This window comes from Gossypium raimondii, chromosome 13 (assembly GCF_025698545.1).
Source record: "Gossypium raimondii isolate GPD5lz chromosome 13, ASM2569854v1, whole genome shotgun sequence".
NCBI lineage: Eukaryota > Viridiplantae > Streptophyta > Magnoliopsida > Malvales > Malvaceae > Gossypium > Gossypium raimondii.
In genome coordinates, this window is record NC_068577.1 from 20,089,109 (window position 1) to 20,100,418 (window position 11,310).

The following is an 11,310-nucleotide window of genomic DNA, read 5'->3' on the forward strand; positions in this document are numbered from 1 at the left end:
TAGATATTCAAGAAAGAGATCAGTGGGAATGTCATATCAGTCATCATCGAAGAAATCAATAGAACATTATAACCATTCAACTGTTTTAGTGGGATATTCTGGTCTAGACCGAATTAAACATCATGCGGGTTCAAAAGCTCAAGCTACGTCTGTAGCGAGCGTAGGCAATGTTAAAGACAATAAGCCTGATTGTCAACTATGTGGGCGTCGACATTTTGAGGAGTACAGGGCAAAAGAATGTGCGTGTTTCAAATGCGGATCATATAAAAATTTTATTCGAGATTGCCTAGAGGTACCCAAAAAAGAAAAGGTTTAGAATATTCGACCGAGCACCACTAGCGCGAGAGGTAGACCACCTCGTAATCCTAGAAATGCGAGTAATAGTCGTGCTGGAACAAAAGACTGTGCTATGAGATCTGAGGCACGGGCACCAACCAAAGCTTACGCAATTCGAGCACGAGAGGAAGCTTCAGCGCCAGATGTTATTACTGGTACATTTTCTATCTTTGATACTGATGTTACTGCTTTGATTGATCCAGGATCAACTAATTCGTATGTATGCACGAATCCAATGTCAAGTAAGAATTTACCTGTTGAGTCTACTGAATTCATAGTTAAAGTATCAAACCCCCTAGGTTAGTATGTGCTAGTTGATAAGGTTTGTAGAAATTGTTCGTTGATGATTCGGGGTTGTAATTTTTCAGTCGATTTGATGCTATTGCCAATCGATGAATTTGTTGTGATTTTGGGCATGGATTGGCTAACTCTGCATGATGCTATTGTGACCTGTAGACGAAAGCTTATTGTGTTAAAGTGTTAGAACGGTGAAAAGATTCAGATTGAATCAAATAGTTTGAGTGGTATGTGTAGTGTTATTTCGGCTATGTCAACAAAGAAATATGTGAGAAAGGGCTGTGATGCTTATCTTGCATTTAGTTTTTATTCTAGAGTTTCTGAGTTAAAGCTAGAATCAGTTCCAGTGGTTTGTGAGTATCCAAATGTGTTTCCCGAGGAGTTACCCAAGTTACCGCCGATCAGAGAGGTTGAGTTTGCCATTAAGCTAGTGCCGGGAACATCTTCGATATCAGTTGCTCCTTACAAAATGACTCCTACAGAGTTGAAAGAGTTGAAAGCACAGTTGCAAGAGTTAACAGATAAGGGTTTTGCTCGACCCAATTTTTCACCTAGGGGTGCACCTGTTCTGTTCGTTAAGAAAAAGGACGGATTTATAAGATTATGTATTGATTACCACCAGCTCAACAAAGTTACGATTAAGAATAAGTATCTATTGTCGAGAATCGATGATCTGTTTGATCAATTGAAAGGTGCAATAGTATTTTCGAAGATTGATCTTCGTTCTGGTTATTATCAACTATGAGTTCAATATTCTGAGGTGCCAAAAACCGTGTTCAGGACAAAGTATGGAAATTATGAATTTCTTGTGATGCTGTTTGGTTTAACTAATGCAGCTGCATTATTTATGGATTTGATGAACAAAATTTTCAAACCGTATTTAGACCGATTTGTTGTGGTATTTATCGATGATATCTATATTTATTCACCAGATGAGACTGAGCATGCCAAGCATTTGAGAATTGTTTTACAAACTCTGCATGAAAAGTAATTATTCACCAAGTTTAGTAAATGTGAATTTTGGCTTCGGGAAGTTAGATTTCTAGGACATGTTGTATCAGTCGAGGGAATTAGAGTTGATCTGAGCAAGGTTTTAGCTATTGTTGACTTGAAACCTCCGAGAAATGTATCCGAGGTTAGAACCTTTTCTAGGACTAGCTAGGTATTACAGAAGATTTGTCAAGGGATTCTCGATGATTTCTACGCCGATGACGAGATTATTTCAAAAAGATGTGAAATTTAAGTGGTTTGAGAACTGCCAGCAAAGTTTCAATCAGTTGAAAGCATTGTTGACCGAGGCACCGGTGTTAGTTCAGCCTAAATCGGGTAAAGAATTTCTGGTTTTTAGCGATGCATCTTTAAACGGTTTAGGCTGTGTTTTGATGTAGGAAGGCAAAGTAATAGCTTATGTTTCTAGATAGTTAAAGCTGCATGAAAAGAATTATTCCACGCACGATTTAGAACTGGCAACTATTGTGTTTACTTTGAAAATTTAGCGACACCATTTGTACGGTGAAAAATGTCACATCTTTACATATCACAAACGTTTGAAGTATTTAATGTCGTAGATAGATTTGAATCTGATACAGCGTAGATGGCTCGAGCTATTAAAAGATTATGATTTGATCATAAATTATCATCCGGGTCAAGCAAATAGTTGCTAATGCTTTAAGTGGAAAGTCTTTATTTGCTTTGCGAGCGTTGGCTACGCAATTGATGTTATCTAATGATGGTTTGATCTTAGCTGAGTTGAAAGCTAAACTGATGTTTTTATGATAGATTTGAGAGACTTAGAAATGTGATGACTTGTTATTAGCTAAATGAAAACTAAGTGAGTCAATACCTGATTCAGATTTTCAGATTGGATCCGATGATTGTTTACTTTTTAAAGGCAAAATTTGTTTACTGAGGAATTCAGAACTCATTCCGAAGATTTTGTATGAAGCTCATAGTGGTAGCTTGTCTGTTCATCCTAGTAGTAATAAGATGTACAGTAATTTGAAACAAATGTACTGGTGGCCGGGTATGAAACGATAAACTTCTGAGTTTTTACTGAGATGTTTAGTATGTCAACAAGTGAAAGCTGAACATCAGGTACCTTCTGGTTTGTTATAGCCAGTGATGATACCGGAGTGAAAATGGGAGTGTGTCACCATGGATTTTGTATCGGGATTACCCTTATCTCTGAGAAAGAAAGATGCAATTTGGGTTTTTGTTGATCGTCTGATGAAATTTGTACATTTTATTCCAGTACGTACAGATTATTCTCTTGAGAGATTAGTCGAGCTTTATGTTACTGATATTGTAAGATTGCACAGGGTGCTAGTTTCCATTATTTTGGATAGAGATCTACGGTTTACATCACGATTCTGGAGCAAGTTACAGAAGGCTCTAGATACGTGGTTACATTTTAGTACTACTTTTCATCCTCAGACAGATGGTTACTTCGAATGAGTAATTCAGATACTTGAAGATATGCTTCAGTGTTGCGGTTTTGAATTCGAAGGCAACTGGGAGAAATATTTACCATTGGTTGAGTTCGCGTACAATATCAGTTATCAATTGAGCATAAAGATGGTACCGTACAAAGCTTTTTATGGTCGTAAATGCCGAACTCCATTGTATTAGACTCAATGAGAAAAGGATTCACAAGGTTGATTTGATTCGAGAGACTGAAGAAAAAGTGAAAGTAATCTAAGATAGTTTGAAAGCAAATTCAGATCAACAGAAATTGTATGCAGATTTAAAACGTAAAGATATTGAATTTCAAGTCGGAGATATAGTGTTCCTAAAAGTATTGCCCTCGAAGAAAGTTCTTCGTTTCGATCGTAAAGGAAAGTTAAGCCTGCAATTTATCTGGCCATATGAGATTATTGAAAGAATCGGGCCAGTAGTGTATCGTTTAGCTTTGCCGTCAGATTGGAAAGGATTCATAATGTGTTTCACGTATCAATGTTATGACGGTACTGATCAGACCCTTCACATGTCATCTCTCCAGCGGATGTTCAGATTTAACCTGACATGTCGTATAGCGAAGAACCGATCAGAGAGAGGTTAAAGAATTACGAAATACAATCATAGCTTTAGTAAAAGTTCTCTGGCAATGACACGGGATAGAGGAGGCCACTTGGGAACCGAAAGAAACTATGAGAAAGCAATATCTAAACCTCTTTTTTGGTAAGATTTTTGGGGACGAAAATTCCTTTAGTGGGAAGAGTTGTAACAACCTCTTTTTAGTGAAATCAGAACAGTGGTTTTGGAACCACAAATTAGATGTGAGAATATTTATTTTATTATTATTTTAGTGTCTACAGTATGTTAGTAGTATCGTATAAAAATTTTGTTAAAAAATTTTACCGTTTTCATGCTTAATTCGATAAAAAGGACTAAATTGAAAAAGGTGCAAAAGTAAAGTTCTAGTATCTAAAGGTATCAAATGGCTATAAAACTTTAATGTAAGAGTCCTTATGTGGTAATTAGATCATTAATGAAGTTAATGGATGTTTATGGCTTGGTATTAATGAAATTTTTAATGTATTGAAAGGTTAGATAAGTAATTTAGTAAATAAAGGTTAAAATCATAAAAACAAAAGAAAGAAAAAAGGATATCTTCTTTTAAAATTTGTCTTCTTCAACCAAAATTATCAAAACACCATAGCTAGGGTTTGGGCACTTCCTTTTGTTTGCATGATCAAGATAGACCTTGTACAGCTTTAGATCGAGGCAAAGAGAAAGCTTTAAGTTAATCGACTCCGTTTTTACATTTTATCGTCGAGGTAAGATTGTATGTTTAAATATCATTTTAAATTATGTTTTAAATGCTACCATTATATAATATCAAATTATGTCACAGCGGAAAAACTAAATGGCGTATCAATGACCATCGAATTATGAAAAGGGATAGCTTCGTCCATCGAATTATGAAAAGGGATAACTTCGGCTATTGAATTGTGAAAAGAGATAACTTTGGCTATTGAACTATGAAAAAGGATGGTAACGACCATCGAATTATGAAAAGGGATAGCTTTGGCTATCAAACTATGCAAAGGGATAGCTTCGGTCATCGAATTATGAAAAGGGATGGTGACCATCATCAACTATGAAAAGGGATGGTGACTACCATCGAATTATGAAAAGGGATAGCTTTGGCTATTGAATTATGAAAAGGGATAGCTTCAACTATCGATTATGAAAAGGAATGGTGATAACTATCGTGACTTTACTTCGTGTGAGCTTCGGTAAGACTTTATAATGCAAGTTACTATGTTACTATAGAAGGTAGGAAGCATGTATATTCATGAATGTGGAAAGTATGAATTCATATGATTTAAACTTATGAAAGTTATTTTATCATGTGTTGATATTGAATTTATGTGATTAAGCACTAATTTGGGTTGTTGGTGATGCTTAGGCTTGTGCCGAGCTTGTGTTGGATTTGACCCATATTTATTTTATGCTTATGTAGTGTATTGGTAAGGATCGTTTATGTATTACGAACTTACTAAGCATTATATGCTTACCTTGTGTTCATTTCTCTATGTTTTGCAGTTAATCGGAAGGTTTTTTTGGGTTGGAAGTTCGTTGGAGACCTATCACACTATCCGTAGGCTATTTCGGTAGATTTTGGTGTTAAGTCTTGGTAATAATGGCATGTATAGGTGTTTTGTTTTTGATGAAATGACCAATATGTTTGACTTGTAAATATGGTATTTTGGGTGGTTGGTTTGGTTGTTATGTTGGCATGTATATATGGCTTTATGATTGTTAACATTTTGGCATTTTGGTGCTTAAATGGTGTGTGCTAGAATGGTCAATTGAATACATGTTATGAATGACCCTTTTGGAATGTTTGAATGTGGCCAAGGTGGTATGATTTGGTATGGAATTAAGTAGTAAATGTTTAGTTGATAAATGGCTAAGTATATGTATGTTTTAAGTTAATTTGATAACTTGTGATTGAGGTACCTTGAGGCATACTGGTTGTATGAATTGGTAACACTTTGTTCTAGCTTGATTATGCATATTTTAGGTACACTTTGAATGCTTGAAATAGGTAAAAATAGATGGTAACTGTGTGCATAATTTGGGTAAAGGAAATGGCTTCCAAATGACCTAATTCTTGTCCACACGCCTAAGACATGGGTGTATGTCTCAGCTGTGCGTCCTCTGTGGGTTTCAAGGGGTTGCAAGTTCGGCTGTTACATAGTTTAGCACATGGCCTGTCACACGGGCGTGTGAGACCATTTTGAAAGTTACACGGCTGGCTCACGGGTCTGTGGCTTGGTCGTGTGACCCAAGTCAAAGAGTTACACTGGCTGGGACATAGTCGTGTGTCCGTCCTTCAAATGTCCACATGGCCTGAGACACAGGCGTGTGTCTCAGCCATGTGAGTCACACGGCCTGGCCACATGGCCATGTGACCCTTGTTGTGTGAAAATTTTAACTTTTTCCTAAAAATTCTACATGTTTCCAATTTAGTCCCGATTCGTTTCTAGTGTGTTTTTAGGGCCTCGAGGGCTTGTATAAGGGATAATATGTATGAGTTAGATTGATATTGCTATAATTTATTATATGTTTTGAATTTTTGAATGTTTAAGTGTATAATTTTTAGATAATACTCCATAACCCTATTTCAGTGATGAATACGGGTTAGGGGTGTTACTTGAATCACCGATCTATCCATACGGAGTTGTAGAGTTGCACAATAGGAAGGGGGACTATTCAAGGTAAATAGCCAATGTCTTAAACACTATGGAAGAGATGAAATTGAGTAGAATAAAATCTCCCTCACTTTAGTGGATCCATAAGTGTTGAATTTTTCTTTAAAAGTAAATTACTTAGACAATATTTAGAAGAAAATTATAATAGAAAAAATAATTCTGCTAAGGAGGTTGGATTTTAAGATGGACTAAACTGTGACCCCTCCAATCTTCTTGAGAATTAATTTTATTATAGTTTCTGAGAAATGTTTTCTAAGTAACCCATTAATATGGGATGTTGCAAAATAAATGGTCAATTTTGGACTAGGGAGAATTTTCTTTTTCTTCGAATAATTAAAAAATAAAAACTCTTGATATACATAATCTAAATTATGGCTTAATTATTTTGTTCTATCAATTTTTAAATTTAGTTAATTAATTGATGATTATGAATTAATTAAATATTTTTAATTGGATTTTCTTGTTGAAGATAATTATTAAGTCAAATTTATTTTAGATTTACTTATTTATTTGATAAATATCAATTATTTAAGTATTTTTAATTTTGATATTCTCTTATTAAATAATTTTGAAAAGCTCTTTTCAATTTTTTTTTGGTTGTTATCTCTTAAGCCCCCACAACCCCTATAAATACACCTATTTTCTGCCCTTATTTCATAAATCGTCATTCCCTCTCTCAATCTTTTTCTTGTGTTGCCCCCACCCCATCCATTGTTCTCCCAACTTTTAATCTCCCCCAATCATCCCAATCCACAACAACGAAGTGAGCATCAACAGTGCACAGAAGGCGTGCACATAACCACCATGTCTTATAAGCGGAAAAACATCGTTGTACAAGTCGATAGATTCTTACCTTGGTTTTATAATCAAACCACAAGGGAGCGATATGAATCAATTTTCAAGAAGAAACCAATGCTCCTAGATAAGGGTTTCATGCTCGCGCAAGATGAGAAGGATAATGTGTCGAAATATGTTCGTGAAAATATTGAAAAGTTGAAATGGAATTCATTTTGTGATATTCCACCTATTTCGGATGAAGATGTTGTTCGAGAATTCTACTCCAACTTGACGTTAACAGATGCTCTGTTAGTCCATGTGCAGAGGAAAGGAGTTACTTTTAACTATTCAGTGACAATAAATTGTTTTATCTGCCTGATGTGGATGATGATGACTACTCGAATTTGTGCAAGGATATTGATGGTGAAATGCTTTGAGATGTGCTTAGGGAATTGACCATTCATGGCACTGAATGGAACATTTCAAAGCAAGGTAATTATACATTCCATCGTGAATTTCTTAACTGGAAAGCGAAGGTATGGTTTTACTTCATCTGATCAACTCTCATACCTATCACAAATTATTGCACTATATCTATGGAACGCATGATCTTGTTTTATTGCATTATGACTGAGAAATTAATTAACGTGGGGAAAATAATCTTCAAAGAAATTCAATAATGTGCCAACAAGAGATCTGGTAGTGCATATTTTCCATTACTCAGTACTTCTTTATGTCGTCAAGCACAGGTACAAATGAAAAAAGTCTTTGTAGATTTTTACAGTAAACGAATTATTTTTGTTAGCGACATTGCAAAGGGTAATTAGTGATCATACAGGAAAGAAGCCAATAATAGATTACTCATCCAAGTTAGTAGAAAATACAGTGGTGCAATCTTTGGAAGAAATTTCACCAACAGCCAAACCTTCATAAATTTCAGTTGAGTTAAATGAAGAGTCTATGCACGTTCCTTTCTATTATACAGTTTGAACAGAACAATCAGTCATGTGAGATACGATTTGAGATGATGGAAATAGGAGCAATGCATAGAAAATAGTTTTAACGAATTACCTACATTTTTAGAATTTGTTCTTCAACCGTGGAGGCCGAAAACCAAGAAAGAGGACTGTGGCTCGTCAACAAAGAAAAGATAGGAAGATCAGAACATGTAGAGATATGATGATGATAACGTGGAAGTGGAGACAAATTTAGATAATTCTGAGTCAGATTAATGGAGTTTTTGTTGTCTAGGATAAAAAATTATCGCCTTTGGTTATTTTATTTAGGATTTTTATTTATGATTCATAATAAGTTGGATTCTTGAACTTACCCCTAATACTGGTATCTTTATTTTGATCCCTCTTTTGAGCAATTTTTAAGCAAACAAATGTGGTAATGAGAGTGTGCATGTTTAAGAATGACATATGTCTAGGAACAACTAGGTAATTAAGCAAGTCTAAATGACTCACCTCGTTTTTCTGGGATCTTAGCTGGTGCATAGTTCACATTCATTTCTCTTCCGCAATAAAGACATTGCTAATTTTAAGTTTGGGGGCCAGGACATGTGTCTAAGTCTGAGTCGTCTGAAAAAGTCTGAAATTTTTTTTCGATCAAAATCCACATGAGCTATGTGTAAGTGGAAAAAGGCTCAGAGTCAGTAAGTCCCACATTATAGGTTAGTTTGAGTTCAGGTATAATTCTTTGTTTTTCTTTAAATATTTCTGATGTTAGTTCATATTTTGAGCCGAATGTTAATTTTTAGTAAATATGAATAAAATTTCTTCCAATTAATTTCTTTTTAGAAAATCTAAAGTATGCATGAAAGTTTATGTTTTCTGAATTGAATTTAGTAAATCTTTGAGGCAAAATCCTAGTAGCATAATAATATTAAAAATGGTTTAGGCAATTTGTTTGGTCCATTTGAGCCTTTCAAGTCATCTTACTAAGAAGTTTATCCATTGAACCCAATTTGGAGCTGTATAGTCCAAGTTTTTTAATACCCTTGAAATGAAAGTCGTGCCCTTTCAATTATTACTCTTTATTTTTCAACTATTTTGCCCTTAGCTATTCGCGATATGCTTTATGTTAACTTTGGGGGAATTAGAAGGAGAAAAGTGAAGTTCTTATTTCAAGATTCTCAGTATTATGTGCAGAAAAAAATGATGAGCACTCTTCAGTTGAGACAAATGAGAGTTGGGTTCCTTAGTGATGAATATATTTCAAAAGGTTCAAAGTTAAGCGGAGTCCAAGTATGTATAGCCCCAAAATATCCGTCTTTTCCTACCTTGAACCTAGCCACGTTACCACCATGTAAAGACCTACTAATTTATATTACTGTGTTAACTACATTAGTGGAGAGGGTTTATTAATTTCAACATATGAAAACTCATTCAAGAAACTTGAGTATTGTCGCTTAGTTTTATCTAGAAAAATTAATGGGAGAAATTGCGTACATTGTTCTTAAAAGAGCATTTTCTTCATGATTTTATTTAACATTAGGTATTTGAGAGGAACTCAAATAATACTTGAGCACAGGCTGTTCAATTGTGGAAATTTTTTGAATGACATGATTTCAGTTATGCATAACCATGTGGACTAACTATGTTTTCTATGTGTTTAGCATAAATCATCACTCGAGATGAGCGATGGACTAATTTTGGGAGTATGATAACTCTAAAAAATGTATAGTTATCTTAAGCCTTTATATATCCCAGGTGATTTATTATTAATTTTCAATTTTTATTAAAAATATTAATTTATTTTTATTATTTAGAGTCTTGGAAATTAAATTATAAAATTATGATAAATTTAAAAATAAATATTTATTAAATAGTGAGTGAGCTCAGTGATCGAAATTATGCAGGTTAAGGATGACATCAGAATCAATTGGGCCACAAAGATGATAAGCATGACCAACTATGGGGAGCTAATTTCAATTAATCCATGCATGTATGATGATAATTTTTGGCATCCAAAATAGAAAGGAAAAGTAGTTCAAATAAATTCAACTTGAATTTATAAGTAAAAAGTCATTGGTGAAAATAAGACAGTCTTGGAGCTTGTTCGTTAAGGCCCTGATGGTGTAGCGAGTTGAATTATGGCACGTAAGCTACTAGATGAACATCAAGGAGCATCTAAAATGATGAATTTGGACTCTAAAAAACATGGAGATGCAATGCACAAATTATCAATGAAAACCAAAACACTAAAGGAAAAAAGAGGGTCAAAATATTCACTCGATGGAAGGAGCTTCACACGCTAATGAAGGCCCAAATTTGTACCCCAATTAGCCCATTTTTCTAGCAGCCCAAGTCAATTATTTAATATTGATTTTAATAATTTCAAGCCCCTAAAATTCTAAAAAATTCTATTCAAACCCCTCCACTATTCAAGTTTACTATTTTTAGCACTTAGCTAAAAAATAGTAAAACAAATCAACCCCTCTTCCACCTTTCATGTGGCCAGCCATAGGAGGGAGTAAAAGGGGGGATTTTAAATGCTATTTTTAGTAGCTTAAAGCTACCCTTTAGTATAAATAGGCTCCTTCAGCCATTTATTTTCATCATCCAATTCACTCTCATTCTCTCATTCTCTCCCTCTCTCACGTTCTCTCATTCTCTTTTTAAGAGATTTTGTTTCCTTTTCTTCTTCAAGAGAAGTAAGCTTCCTGCATGTGGGAAATTGAAGAAATAAGCTCCTTTCAAGATAGGTTGTGGCATCCCAAGGAGGAGAAGGAGGATAAGCTGTGCACACAACTACAACAACCACCATGAAACAACTATGTTTCCTTTTCCTCTTTAAAATTCTTGTTGTGTTCTTGTTGATTGAAAATATGATTACTCTGTGTTCTTGTGATTTCTTATCAACTACTATGTCTTGATATTTTATTTTGGAATTATTATGAAACTTTTGTTTATGTTCGATTAAGTCCAAAAAAAATTATTTTGTGCATTCGGTTGTGTTTACTTAGTCAGGAAAAATCATGTTTACTTATTAATTCTACGTGAGTTTAATAAGTAATTGAGTTAATTAATTTATCACGAAATATGGTTGCTAATTGAAAAAGTACTTTACTTGTGTATGTTTAATTGATTAAAGGATTAATTAATTAAATTTAGCGATTATGTCGGGAGGTACCTATTGCCTTACATAACCTTATGAATGCATGATTAAATTGTTT

General features: G+C 34.4%; 1 long non-coding RNA gene across 2 annotated transcripts; it reads left to right on the plus strand.

Moving 5' to 3' along the window:
- The first annotated feature begins 6,825 nt into the window (after window positions 1–6,825).
- Window positions 6,826–11,051, plus strand: LOC128036076 (uncharacterized). 2 transcript variants are annotated; one of them, XR_008192934.1, is made up of 2 exons: window positions 6,826–9,844; window positions 9,994–11,051. It is a non-coding gene; the product is annotated as an uncharacterized LOC128036076 (long non-coding RNA). The 2 variants fall into 2 exon arrangements; XR_008192935.1 differs by having other exon boundaries at window positions 6,826–9,812.
- Window positions 11,052–11,310: the final 259 nt, after the last annotated feature.